This window comes from Monodelphis domestica, chromosome 3 (assembly GCF_027887165.1).
Source record: "Monodelphis domestica isolate mMonDom1 chromosome 3, mMonDom1.pri, whole genome shotgun sequence".
Taxonomy (NCBI): Eukaryota; Metazoa; Chordata; class Mammalia; order Didelphimorphia; family Didelphidae; genus Monodelphis; species Monodelphis domestica.
In genome coordinates, this window is record NC_077229.1 from 451,346,556 (window position 1) to 451,362,245 (window position 15,690).

Consider the following 15,690-nt stretch of genomic DNA (forward strand, 5'->3'; position numbering starts at 1 on the left):
TAGTCAAGTTTACTTTATTCTTTTGTTGGACTTTAATCCTGATTAAACAGAAATATATACCAGCTTTAAAGAAAAGGCAAGTTTGGATGTAACAGACATTGCAGGGCAGAGAAGGTGGGGAAGGGAGAAGAACAAAAGAATTCACTTTTGGGTGTTGTTTCTCCCAAATGGAAACTGAATAATGACTAGTTCATTCAGACTGACTTTCCACCTGATCTCAGGTTATTCTACTGGCCCTGATGGTGAGAGCAAGATAGCTGCAGCAGATTTCCCAGGGGCTACTCAAATAATAGCTGCTCTGCTCTGCTCCAGACTCACTCCAGTCTCTCTAAGAAAGAGCATCTGGGCTCACACTCAAACTTAGCCAGGCACATCTTTCCTCTCATGAGACTTCTCTTCCAGCCTAGGCTAAGGAGAGAAAGGAACACTGTCTCTAAAGCATCAATGCTCCTCAGTCAGAGGATCAAGAAACAAAGTTGAGAAGATTTCTATCTGTTATGTTGGGAATTTGGTGAGGAAAGAACAAGACGGAACATAAATAATTCAGATTTATTGGTTGGGAAGGGGAGGAAGGAACAAGGGTTTTAGGAGAAAATTATACCAGTTATCTTAAAATCTGATGTCTATAAACTATCTAAAACTATCTTTCTAAGCTAAACAGTAATTTCCCCCCAATAGCCAAATCTCACACAAGGAGTCCATTCAAAACGCCAGGATCTTCAGAGGTGATGTATGCCTTCAATCTTCTTTTCCTCAAGCTGCCAGCAGCTAGACTCAAAGATTTCCTTCTTTAACTGGTTAGAAGTAGAATACCTGTTTTTCCAAGGTCCTTCAGGAGAAAAAATGTCTGACCACTGGGGCATAGAATCTTATGCCAGATCTCCAGCCTTAGGCTCCCATGTGACTTTTAGTCACATGCTCCTGTCAATCACTCACTGACGTTTGCACCTCTCAGTTTTTTGCAAACAGTTCATTCTTCATCACATCCCCCCATTTTGCACAAATCAAAAATCGTGTTGGAAACACGATTTTTGCATTTGTGCACAATCTAAAATATTTACCAATTACCTAAACTAAGAAATCTACCCAAAATAACAAACAACCTACACTCAACTGTCTTACTCTAACTAATACTAACCTATTCTAGGGACTTTTAACAAGGAAAAAGGAAAAGGAATTAAATAATGAGCAAGTACAAATGACAAACTTAAGCAAAATCAAAACAGCAAATTACATCAAACAAAAGATGAACATAACTTCCATGCAAACATCCAACTTAAAATACTCTCATCAGCTAATACAGCAAATTGTACTACTATTGCAGTACATTAACATTAGAGAAAAAATTTGAAAATTACAATAAACACAACACTGCGTAAGTTTTACGTTGAAAATCAAACCAAATATTAAACTCACTTATACAAATACATGTAACAATAAATATTAGTGAGCTATGTACATAATTTACATATATACATATAGTACATACACACAATATACACATGTATGCTATACATATGCACATAGATACACTTATGTATACTTCATATTTGCACATATTTTACATATATACATACACTATAATACGATTAATTTACGATCTGATTGTACATCCTATTTACATATTTTTGCATATTTATTTACAATTATGTTTGATATGTGATGTCATATGTAGTTTGTGTTGTATAATGTATGATGTAGTGTAAATCAGTATCTGATTTTCTTATTTTACTTATTCCTACCTAACTAATCCCTATCTTCAAAATACTCCAGCCTAACTAAATTTCTATACCTAAACTAAATCTAAGTATGTAACTATATTTTGTTAGTAATTAAATGTCTATAGCTAATCATAACACTGTTAATACCCTAACTATACATTGTTTCACTCATTTAAGTAGTGAGTCAATGTAACCTAACCATGTTTATGTTTTATTATGTTGTTACTTTTGCTGTCATGTTGTTTTGCTATTTTAATGTCAGTGTTATATAAGAGTTATGTTACTATTGTATACCACATACTCCTACTTTGGGTCCTTCTTCCTCTTCTCACCTCCTCTATGAATATCCTTCCGCAATTCCATAGTAGTAAATATATTTGTGTTTGTATGTGAATAAATGCTATGTTATTATTTATTATAATACATTACCCAAAGTATAAAGTCATTACCCCATTTATCCTGTACTCCTTTCCATTGCAAATTTCACAAAGTCTTTAAAATTTTTAAGTTCTCAGTCTTTCATCAATGTCCATTAATTCCTGAATTCTCCCCTTCATCTGCATTGTCCTCTTCTATCCTCTTCTGCAGGAATGATCCTCTCCTTACTGATCTTTTTGACTGCAGACTCAATTTGACTGATGATTCTGTCTTTCTACTCTCTTCTTCATTTTCTTCTTCGTTGATGATTTATACATTTTCGTTTTCTATGTGCTAATTTTATATGTGAACAATGATACCAGAAATCTCTACCCAAAACTTTTACTGAAGATGGAAAAACTAACACAATACTGTAAGGACCTAACCAATTTTATTGTGTTGCTGATGTTTTAGCAAATTTTTTTTTTACACATACCATATCTCCTGGTTCATAATTGTGAGATTTAAAATAGTGAAGCCCATAAACTATAGTGAGTTAAAATGGTGGAAGATATAAATTGTGATAGATATAAGAGAGGGTGAGTAAATTTGACCGCAGAAATATGTTTCACTACAGTGTCTTGGGTTTTAATCAAATATAAGGTGGTCGCCAGGGAAATATTCCCAATTATGAATATACCCAAGTCAACTGGGTTTTATAGAGATTTTAATTAACAATACAATGAGTAATCAAAGAAAGAGAGAGAGAATAAGAAAGGAATAAGTATGAAGGGCCTCAAGCCAATATGGCCTAGACCTGAGTCTTAAGAGAGAAATCAGTCAGTTTTTTAACACTCACCACAAGGTCTGTCTAAACAAGAATTCTAGTGACACCAGGCCAGCTCCATCTCAGCTGACTTCACCAGAGAGCCTTCCAGCCAGAGATTGTTCCAAAGGGCCTTTCTCCAGAGCCTCTCTCAAGAGATTCTTCCCAAGCGATCCTCATCAGAGATCCTCCAAAAGGATCTCTCCAAAAGGATATATCCTCAAGAGATTCTGCTTTTTCTTATATAGGGGTTTTTCTCCCATGTCACCTCCCCTAAGTCCCTACATCTACCAATCACTGTAGACGCTTTCCAAAGGACTGCCCATCTAAATTCCTGCTAAGTCAACCAATCTCCTCAGTAAGTCTGAATCAGAAAAAATGCTGCTGTGTCGACCAATCTTCTCAGTAAGTCTGAATGAGAGAAAACACAGCTGAGTCAACTAATCTCATCAAGAGAAAACTTGCCCGACCCTTTTAGGTACCTAGCATCCCATTGTATCAATTCTAAAAACAGGCCTGGCTCAAAGAACTCCTTGCCTTATTATAAGCATGGGTCCAAGTACTTTCATTGTTTAGCAAGGAGTTTTCTCTCCTAAAGCAGTCTTAAGTATGGGTAGAGTAGGGGTCCTCCCATAGCAAGGAGTTTTCTCCCCTAAAGCAGTCTTAAGTACGGTTGGAGTAGAGGTCCTCCCATTTCTGATCCTGGCGAGTTCTCACATCAAAATGGGGAATGTTTCTCAGTAGGCAATTTATTCCAATTAAGAATTCCCCGATGGGGAAATTTTTAACATTCACAAGTCTTAGAGATTTCAAGATTTACATAATTATGAAGAGAATAATCCAAAGGACCAGTTTGAATTAATACTCCCATATCATGTTAATTCTTTTAGTCTTTGTTGTAAAGCACTTAAGTAAGAAGCAAGCTGACAATCTCCTCCGAAGAGAAATGTATAGACTGTCTTGCAAGTTTTTGCTTGTAGTGGAGCATGTCCAGAGAGTATTTCATAGGATGATATATGCAAATCTGCTCTTGGCCTCATGCGTAAATAAAACAAAGCTGTGGGAAGAATCTCTGGCCATTTGAGATGAGTTTCAGCACAGAGCTTTCCCACCATAGTCTTTATTTACTTATTCACGCACTCAACTTGCCCAGAACTTTGGGGATGGTGAGGTACATGATATTTTGGTGTTATTCCTAGATTTTCATAGACTCTTTTCAGGATGTCTTGAGTGAAATATGATCCTTTATCATAGTCTATTGTTAGTGGTACTCCAAATCTAGGTATAATTTCCTAAATCAACATGTTCACAACAAAGCTAGCTGTATTTGTATTTGATGGAAAAGCTTCAGGCCATTTGGTTAGTCTATGAACAATTACCAAGCAAAACTTGTATCTTCCAGCTTTTGGCATGCTGATGTAATCAATCTGCAGACTCTCAAATGGACAATATGCTAAAGGTCTACCACCTAAACCTTTCTGTCTGAATGCCCCTTGATTGAATTTTTGGCAAACAGAACAGCTTGAGCAGATCTTATTTGCTACAATACTTATTCCAGGAGCAATCCATTGTCTTTTTATGGTGTCAATTACAGCTTGAGTTCCAAAATGCCTTTTGTGTGAATGACTTGACACAAAGACTTTTGGTAACAACGGCTTTCCAGTATCTGTTAACCATATACCATGTTCTTTTCTTGCTCCAAACTTCTCCTTCCATTTTGGTATTGATGAGTGTACATAAGCTTTTTCTAGATCATCATATTCTATAATTGACAAGTTCATAACATACACTGGAGCATTTTTGGCAGCAAACTTGGCAGTTATATTAGCTCTATGATTACCTTTAGCAACTGAATCTCTTCTATTAGTATGACTTCTGCAATGGATTACTGCTAGCTGTTTAGGCTTCTGGATAGCATCTAACAACTCAGTTATTATTTCTGCATGAGCAATTGGTTTTCCCAAAGCAGTTATAAAAACCTCATTGTTTCCAGATCTTTCCTGTAGCATGACAAACAGAAAATGCATAATGAGAGTCTGTGTACACATTTGCACTTTTACCATCAGGCAGAAGATATGCTTGTTTTAATATGACCAACTCTGCATCTTGAGCACTAAGGTCACTAGGTAATGATTTATACCACAGTGTCACAAATTCTGTGACAACTGCAGCACCTATACGTCTAACTCCATTACACAAATATGAAGAAACATCTGTGAATAACCAAATCTGGATTTTCAATTGGAGTGTCCTTTAAATCCATCCTCGGCATATCCACTAGATCTACTACTTCTAAACATTCATGTAATGGTTCACTGTTCTTTGGCAAATCAGGAAGAAATGTAGTTGGATTTAATATACTACACCTTTTCAACTTGATGTTTTCACTACCTAGAAGTATAATTTCATACTTACATATTCGTTGGTCTAAATATGCTTGAGTATGAAATTTCCTCATTAGCGCTTCTATTTGATGTGAACAAAATACTCTCAATGGACATCCCAAAACTAAGTCTGATGACTTCTGGACTAACACAGCTGCAGCAATTACCCCCCCTTAAACAAGAAACTGTACCTGCAGCAATTGGATCCAGCTGACAACTATAGTATCCAATTGGAAGATAACTTTGTCCTAAAGTCTGTGTCAGTACACCAGATGTAATACCTTTGGTCTCATGCACAAATAATTGAAAAGGTTTAGTATAGTCTGGGATCCCAAGAGCTGGTGCAGATAAAATAGCTTCCTTAAGGCTTTAAGATGTTTAGGTTTGAGTTTCAGAGGTTCTGGTTCTGTATTCCTGGTTAGATCTGTTAAACATTTAGTAATTTTACTATACCCAGGTATCTATTGCCTACAGAAACCATTTGTCCCAAAAATAACTCTGAGATGCTTCTTGCTCTTAGGTGCACTCAGTTTCTGGATATCAGCTATTCTTTTCTTAGTGATATTCTGGAACTCTCTGACAACACAAAGCCAAGATATTCAATGCAAGGCAAACTCCCCTGAAGTTTTGCATTAGAGATTTTATGTCCACATTTATGTAATTCAATCAAAAGAATCTTGCTATCTCTTAAACACACTTTAGCAGATGGTGATTCTAGGAGGATATTATCTACAAAATGTACTATTTTACTTTCCTTGAATGTTATTGTTTTAATGTCTCTGTTCAAAATTTGAGCAAATTGACTCAGGCTATTGCAGAAACCTTGTGGAAGACAAGTCCATGTCCATTTTGTTTTCTCCCATGTGAAAGCAAATATCTTTTGAGAATCCACGTGAATTGGTATTAAGAAAAACGCTGAACATAAATCTACCACAGTGAAATATCTTGCTTGACTTGGAATGGATGAGATTATAGCAGCTGGGCTTGGTACTATAGGATGTATCTTTATTACATGATCATTTACAGCTCTCAAATTCTGTATGAATCTATAGACAATTCTGCCATCTTGATCTAACTTTTGCTTTTTTATTGAAAGTATGGGTGTATTGTATTCTGAAAAACATGGTATTATGATCCATTTTGAATTAGGGACTCAATAATCAGTCTTATTCCATCTTTAGCTTCTTTACTCAAAGGGTATTGAGGAATGCAAGGAACTGGTCCTTCCTTGGTTCTCATTGTTACTAGAGATTTCAATAGCTGGTTTTCTACATCTGTGGAAGATTTAGACCATAAGTCTTCTGGTATATCCTCAGGAATAGGATAGATGGAATCCAACTCATTCTCTGCACTGACTGAATCTAAGAACAGCAATGGAAAGGCTTTTAGAGATTCTTCTGGGGTTGTAATGATATATCCCCAGAGTCAGTATATTGAATCATTTCTCATAATTTACAAAGCAAGTCCCTCCCAAGAAGGTTCATTGGACATTCAGGCATACAAAGAAATGCATGTTCCATGGGTAAAAGACCTAGAGTTATCATTTTGGGTTGTAATTTTTCTACTCTCTCTGGTTTTCCAGTAGCTCCAATCACTTCCATAGTACCAATAGCTCTATAATCTTTAGGAAGACTTTGCAAAACTGATTTACTGGCTTCAGTATCCACCAAAAGATCATATATCTGATCCCCTATAGTTACAGAAACATAGGGTTCAGGACTATTTGAGGGTTGAATGGTTTCAAGAATTGGTGCAAGCACAGTAACATCAGTACAAATCTCAGTCATTTCCTGTTCATCCAAATCTACATCTGCCTGAATTACATGACTTTCCCAGGATTTTGCACCTCAGCTTTTATATTACTCTATTGGTCCTTAAATTCTCCATCTTAGTATCATTGTTCCCATTTACAATTTCATTGTTATTATTTAGTTTATATTCTTCATTAATTTCTCTTATTCTACATTCATTAGTATTTCCTATTAAATTTATATTACAATGTTCTTTCTCTGTACAATTATTTACACCAATTATATCCTCCTTTGATTCCATTAATTCATTTGTATCACTATGTATTTTATTTTCATTACTCCCAATTTCATTTATCCTCAATTCATTTTCATTTATACCACACTCATTTCTTGATTCATTTTCATATGTCTTAGGGGAAACCTTCATAATGCACTAGAATTTTTACTCTGGTCACCCTTTACTACTTGGCTGTATTTAGGTCTGGCTCCAGCATTTACTCATGACTGCATAGTACTGAGATATGGTGCTTGTTGCCCCTGGAAATAGGCATTCTGACATTGATTTGCATATCTATTTTGATTATTATTGTTGTTGTTCCATCTATTATTATTATTATTACTTCAGTTATTGTATTGCCTATTAAACCCATTATTTCTATTTATTTTTCTTCTAATTTGATTTTTGAATCTGCAGTCCCAGTACAGATGTCCAATCCAATCACAAAGAAATAGTGCCCGGGACCTGATCTCCTCTCAGTAGGCTTATAGCTATTATTATACTTTGGCTGCACAGATCTCAAAGCAGCCACAGTCTTTATTTCTTTAATTTCATTGTCTTTAGCTTTCATTTCAGCTTCCTTTGATTTCCTTTTCAAGTCTTCAACTTCAACTTCAACTTCAAGACTTCAAGTCTCCCTATCATCAAATTTATCCTCTGGGTCATTTGTCAAATACATAGTTTTCTCCTTAATTTGTCGAGATCTAATTCTTCCCAATCGGGGAAATTTGATTTAAAAAATTATCTGGCCTTTGGGACTACATTCTTTACAAAGACCCATTTGATGTGTGCAGTAGTGTTTTCTTCCAGTGCATCCATCCCTAATAGAGTTTCAGCTGCCTCAGTTATCCTTTCCAGGAAAACCGCATGAGCTTCAGAGATCTTCTCCTTTATAGCCTCAAATTTTGACCATGCATTGGGCCTTTTAGTATATTTCCCCATAACCTCTAGGATTGCATTGCTCTTTTTAAAAAAAATTAATTTGTTTAGTCAATTTAGAACATTATTCCTTGGATACAAGAATCACATTATTTCCCTCCCTCCCCTCCACCCACCCTTCCCGCAGCCGATGTGCAATTTCATTGGGAATTACATGTGTCCTTGATTAGAACCTATTTCCATGTTCTTGGTGTTTGCATTAGGATGTCAGAGTCTACATCCCCAGCCATATCCCCTCGACCCATGTATTCAACCAGTTTTTCTTCGGAGTTTCTACTCCCACAGTTTTTCCTCTAAATGTGAATAATGTTTTTTCTCGTAGATTCCTCCAAGTTGTTCAGGATCACTGCACTGCCACTAATGGAGAAGTCCATTACATTTGATTGTACCACAGTGTATCAGTCTCTGTGTACATTGTTCTCCTGGTTCTGCTCCTCTCACTCTGCATCAATTCCTGGAGGTCTTTCCTGTACACAAGGAATTCCTCCACTTTATTATTCCTTTGAGCACAATAGTATTAGGATTGCATCTCTTGCTTCAATCAACATATCATAAACCTCATCATCTGTCATATCCAACTTTAAGTACTCTGGCCAAGACTGTAACAAAGGATCTGTTCTTGTTTCCTCTATAAACTTGTTCCTTTCTCTTTTAGTCAAGACCTCTTAGGGCAAAATCATTGAAATCAGGATCCTATAAGTCAATTGCCCTACACATTTCCTTAATCACTTTATTTGGCTCTTCATTAAAATTTGGGGTCTTCCTTTTGATGGATTCAAGGTCCTCCGGGGAAAATCTTTTGTGCATTTTAACTTTATTCATCTCATTTTGTTTAACCACTGGCATATCTCTTAGGGGACATAAATTTACTATTCTTGCTGCTTCCTCCTGTTCTAGCCTATTTAGTCTTTTCTCTTTATTGTTTATTTTGTTGTTGTCATTTACACAGTCTTGGTTCATATTAATGTTATGTATAAATAGCTCCAGTGTATTCATTTGATGTTTCATATGTATAACCATGAGTTTTAAGTCAGAATCTCTTCTAAACCAAGCTGCTAGATCTTTAAGGCAAGTTACACAAAGGCACACAGAGGCATGAGACTTGGATGCAATGCACCCACAGATAACAGCAAGGGGTACATATGCCATAACATCACACTTTCATATCTATCAGTGGCTTCATATAATCCACTTCAAAAATATAGTGACAGTTGCTAGGGAAGGATACAAACTCAAAACAGGGAAATATACATAACATATTGAAATAACATCATTATCATATTATCACTCACTCTGACATTCGCACCTCTCAGCTTTTTGCAAACCATTCATTCTTCATCATATATCCCATCCCGCAAATTTCATCTCAGCTGCTTTAAATCCTTCTGTAGAAGGCAGGAGGGAAGGAGCAGGAGTGGGTGCTCCACTCATCCCAGCTCTGTCACCAATTCAACAAACAATATTTACTAAGGGCTTATTATAGATAAGGCACTAAGCTAGATGTTGGGGATACAAAAATGTATCATCTCCTCAAGGAACTTTCAATCTAACAAAGTGAAAGACAGATATATAGAGAACTATGATACAAGAGAGAGTAGATAAAATCTGAAAGATCTAAAGAGAAGTCCTAAAACAAATTCTTGACAGATCATAGACAGTGAGTGTCAGTTTCACTTGGAGTAGGGAAAGAAAAGGGAGGCATCAGGGAAGCCATCATGAAGACGTGGAATCTAAGTTGGGTCTCGAAAGAAGGATGAATTCAACAGATGGAGACTCTGTGGGCAAGTCGTTCACTTCTCTGGTGGGAAGTCTCTGCTAAATGATTTAATGATTTTGTTTTTGTTCAGTCATATCAATTCTTCATGAACCTGTTTAGCATTTTCTTGGCAAAGGTACTGGAATGGTTTGCCATTTCTTTCTCCAGCTTATTTGACAGATGAGGGAACTGAGGCAAACAGGGTTAAGTGACTTGCCCTGGATTTGAATTCAGGATTTCCTGACTACCAGGCCACCTAGATGCCAGCAAAATAATAGGTTTGGATAAGAAGAGCTCTAAAAGAGCTCTACAATTCTGTTTTACCACCAAAGAGAGGGATCTGGATCCTTGCTGGATCCTGTTCATCAGTAAGGACCCTGCTTTAGTAAACCACATTCACCTCAGAGGTTATGTGCTTTACTTTACCAGAGGGCAAAGCTCATCATCTCTTTCCTCTAGAAATCTTTTTGGGGTGTAGCAGTGCTCTGGTTAGTCATGGGCTATGGCCTGTATAGAATTATCTCAATAAGTCTCTCGGTTCAGCCCTCGCCTACTGGTACAATCAATCAATAAATATTTATTAAGCACCAGCAACAGATACTGTGCTAACCTTTAAAGGATATAAAATGACAGTTTTTGCCCTCAAAGAGCTTATAAAGGGAAAGACAACATGCAAACAAATATATACAAAGCAAGCTATATACAGGATAAATAGGACTTAATTAATGGAGAGAAGGAACTAGACTTAAGTGGAGTGGGGGAAGGTTTCCTGTAGAAGGTGGGATTTCAGCTGAGACTTAAAGGAAACCAGAGATATCAGTCAGAGTGGAGGAGGGAGAGTGCTGTAGGCATGGGGTACACCAGAGAGAATGCCTGGAGTCAAAAGATGGAGTGTCTTGTTCAGAGAACAGTCAGGAAGCTAGTGTCAGTGGACTGAAGAGTACACAGTGGAGAACAAGGTATAAGAAGACTGGAAAAGTAGGAAGAGGTTAGGTTATGAAGGGCTTTGAATTCGAAGTAGAGAGTTTTATATTTTTTGCTCCTGGAGGCTATAGGAAGCCAAAGGAATTTATTGTATGAGGTGTGTGTGTGTGTGTGTGTGTGTGTGTGTGTGTGTGTGTGTGTGTGTGTGTGTGTGAAAGAGAGACAGACAGACAGGCAGGCAGGCAGGCAGAGAGGAGACAGAGACAGACAGAGAGAGAGAGGAAGAGATGGAGAGATGATTGGACCTGTGTTTTAAGAAAATCACTTTAGTGGCTGAATGGAGGATGTTTTGAAATGAGGAGAGATTTGAGGCAGGAAGATCCACCAGCTGTCTATTGTAAATATGCAGGTATGAAGTAATGGGGACCTGGACTACAATGGTGGCAGGATCAGAAGAGAAAAGGGAGTAAGTTCCAGAGATGTTGCAAAGTTGGCAGTGACAGGCTTTGACAACAGATTGGGTGGTAAAATATAGTGACTCCTAGATTATGGGCCCAAGGAACTGGAAAGGATGTTGTCCTCTAGAGTGATTGAGAAAGTAAGAAGGGGTGGGAAGGCTTAAGGAAAAGAAAATGAATTCTGTTTTGGACTTGCTGAATTTAAGAAGTTTACTGGACTTTCAGTTCAAAATGTCTGAAAGACAGTCGGAGATGCAAGACTGGACATCAGAAAGTGTGGGGAGGGAGTTTCATCCCCTCCCCCTCCTGGATTGCTGACCCAGTTCATCCCATTTTTTACATGCCATCGCTGAATCCATGAATGTAAATAAAAGGGTTTAGGTGGACCTCACCTGTCTCTACTTCCCTGAGTAGGCAGGTGAGATGGATGGATGGAAAATCCTGCAGGATGAGCTACATGTGGTCAGATTTAGAGTAAGAAAAAGACTTTAAACCCACGCTTATAAACTTTGTGGAAAATAAGAACTTGAAGATATTAAATTTAATCTAACAATAGAGAGTTTGGAGTATATTTAAGTATCATCAGAAGAGAGATGGTATAGGCAGCTAGGTGGTACAGTAGATAGAGCACAGGTCCTGGAATCAGGAAGACCTGAGTTCAAATTCAGCCCTCAGAAACTTATTAGCTGTGTGACCCTAGGTAAGTCATTTAACCCTGTTACTTCAGTTTCCTCATCTATAAATAAGCTAGAGAAAGAAATGACAAACCCCTCTAGAATTTTTGCCAAAAAAACACCAAACGGGGTTGTGAAGGATCAGACATGACTGAAAACTACTGAACAATTAAACATTTAACAACAATTAAATACATGGAACTGATGAGATCACCAAGAAGTATAGAAGGAGAAGAGAAGAGGGCCCAAGATAGAACCCAGAGAGATACCCAAGGTAAGAGAGTATAATCTGGAAGAAGATCCAGCAAAAGAGATAGATAAAGAGCACTCAGATAGGTAGAAGGAAAACCAGGAGTGAGTGATATCCTGAAAACCTAGAGAGAGGAGAATGTCAAGGAGGAAAGAGTGATCGATAGTGTCAATGCCCGAAGAAAGGTCAAATGAGAATTTTGAAATGGTCATTGGATTTGTCAACTGAGATCATTAGTATCTTTGGGGAGATTGTTTCAATGGAATTATATAGTCAGAAGCCAGATTATAAGGTGTTAAGAAAATGAGAGGAAAGAAAATGAAGTCACCTAGCATAGTTAGCTTTTATAAGGAGTATAGCTACAAAGGGCAGAAGAGAAACAGGATGATAGTTAGTGGAGATGAAAGGGTCAAGTGAGGGTTTTTTTCAGGATGGAGAGACATGCACATGTTCACAGGCAGTAGAAAATGAGTCAGTAGAAAGAGAAATTAAAAATGGGTGAAAGAGCAGGGATGACAGAGAGAACAATCCATTGAAGGAGACAGGATCACTTGAACAAGTATAGAGGGATCAGCCTTGGTAAGGAATAAGACCACATCATTGTGTAAAACTAAGGTAAAGGAGAAGGTAACAGAAAACAACTGAGTAAAAGGTTTTCCCCCTTAAAATAAGAGGCAAGCTTCTCAAATGGGAGAGGAGGAGGAAGGGGGGGGAGTCATCAGAGATTTGAAGAGGGATAAAAAGGTTTAGAAGAGTCTCTGTGAAGAGTGGGATAGGAAATTGATAGGAGATATATAATAGGATTGCCCAGTAGTGGTGGAGTCCCTGTTGAGATATTATAACATAAATTTTATAGTGGTTGTGTGATTTTCTCCACTTTCATTCAGTGACACATTTATAGGAGCAAAGGCAGCAAATGGTGGGAATGATCCAAGGCTAAGCCTTGACTGAGTATAATCAGTGATATTATAAGGGAGCAAGAGATTAAAGAGAGGACAGTGTACAGCTGGAGTGGTTCACGAAGGAGGGAAGATGGGGAGAAGAGGAGGGAGTGCTGGTGCAGGGAAGATGATCTAGAAGAGAACTGAGGGGGTCAATGAATTAGAAGTCACATTGCAGAGTAGGGTTACATAAGAGAAGGCAACCAAACAGGAGAAAAACCAATAGATTAAGGTCAGATAAAGTCATTTAAGAATTCTTGAACATGGAGGTAGTGTCAAGATCAAGGGTATGATCATCTTTGTGTGTGGCTAAGGTGGGGTGGAGGAGTAGCTTATAGGAGATGAATAGATTGAGAAATTGAGTGGTTAGGGTGTTTGAAGAAGAATCATTATGTATATTGAAGTGCCCTAGTAGGAAAATAGGAATATAGGAGGAAAGGAAAATTATTAGCCAGGTATCAAACTCATTGATAAAGAATGACCTGGGACTCTAAGGACAACAGCTACCAGGATTTGAACTGGGTGGTAGCTATGAATGACAGAAACCTTTCAAAGGTTTATGGATGGGGCTGATCCTGGCACACAGGGGTGATGTGATAATTTGTTCCTTATTCCTCCTAGAAAGCCAAGCAAGAAGAAAGATATATATGAAAAGAATCCCTTGTGGTTAGGAAAGAGCAAGCCAAGAATATGAACTGGTTTTCTCAAATGAAGAAATTCAAACTATTGACTACATGAAAGAATTAAATAACAAAGAGTTAAAAATAAACACATAAATGTAAAATGATAATAAGAAGAAATGCCCCTCTAAAGAACTCTGAGGTTCCTCCTTACACCCATCAGATTGACAAAGATGGCAAAAGGTAGAAATTACAATTGTTGCTGGACTCAAAACAAATCACTTAGTAGTGACTATAATGTAAAGGGCTCTGCCTTGAAAGATTTCAAACCTCCAATCAGCAATGTGACTAATGGAATACTGATGGTGGAACACGCCTCCTACCTCTTGGCAGAGGGGCGAAGAACTTTAGCTGTGAAATGAAGCATACATTTCTAGGCCTGGTCAAGGCATCTATTTGTTTTGCTTGAGAATAATTACTTATTACATGGAAGATTGTCTTTATGGTGGAGCAAATTAGTGGATAGTGATAGAGATAAAAAAGAAAACAGCATCAATAAAACATTTTTTAAAATTATATAGAAGAGAGCAGAATGAGAGACACAGACAATTGGGGCAGTGTGTGTATTGCCATAATAAATTTAACATATACTTAAAACCAAACTATACTTAAGAGAGATTCATAACCCCATAAATATTTTTTTCTGTTCTTCATATATAAAAATGTTCGTGTTATTGATTTTTTGGTATATCTTATTTTACATTTCATTTTATTTTATTATTATTTTTAGAATGAACATTTTTATTTAATAAATTGATTTAGAATATTTTTCCATGGTTCCATGATTCATGTTCTTTTCCTTCTCCCCCATGGCCAGTATATTATTGATTTTTTTAATGAAAAAGAAATTTTAAACCCTTGCCTTCTGCTTAGAATCATTACTAAGTAGTGGTTCCAGCAGCAAGGGCTAGGCAATTGAGGTTAAGTAACTTCTCCAGGGTCACACAGCTAGGACGCATCTGAATTTGATTCCACATTTGAATCCACGATCTCCCATCTCCAGGCATGGTGCTATATCCACTGAACTATCTAGCTGGCTTGTGTTTATTGATTTTTCACAAAGTTCAAAAACAAAACAAAACAAAACCTTAAGTTTATAATAAAATTTTCAAGGTTTTTTCCCCTACATTAAAAAAAACAAAAAATTCTGAAAGAGTACACAAATGGCAATTTTGTTGCTACTTTGTTAAATTTGATATATATTCTTTTTTACTATTAGCGTATTATTTTTAATTGCTAAATTTTAAAATAAGTTTTAAAAATTTTATATGTATTCTAAAAAATAATTTTAAATGATGAACTTCAATCAACCAACAAATATTTATTAAGCATCTATTATAGGCTAGATTCCCTACTAATATCCTATAAAATACAGGAACAAAGAATGAAACAATCCCCCTGAAGGGAGAGATAACAAGGTCATATATAAATATATACAGTAAAAATATAAAGTGAATAAATATAAATAAATACAAAATTGTTAAATACAATTCGAGAAGGACAAATTGATAACTGAGAGGCTCAGACAAGGCTCCCTGCAGAAGTTGGTAACTGAGCTGCATTTTAAAGGAAGAGAAGGTCTCAGTGGGGTAGAGGTGAGCTTGGCTAATTCAAGATAGAGAGATGGAAGATGGAATGTGTATGAGGGAGAGAGAGAAGTCCATTGGATGAACTGCATATTTTAGGACATTCCAGTTAGACTAGAAAGACAAGTTGAGGCCAGGCTGGGAAGAGCTTCAAAAACTTAACAAA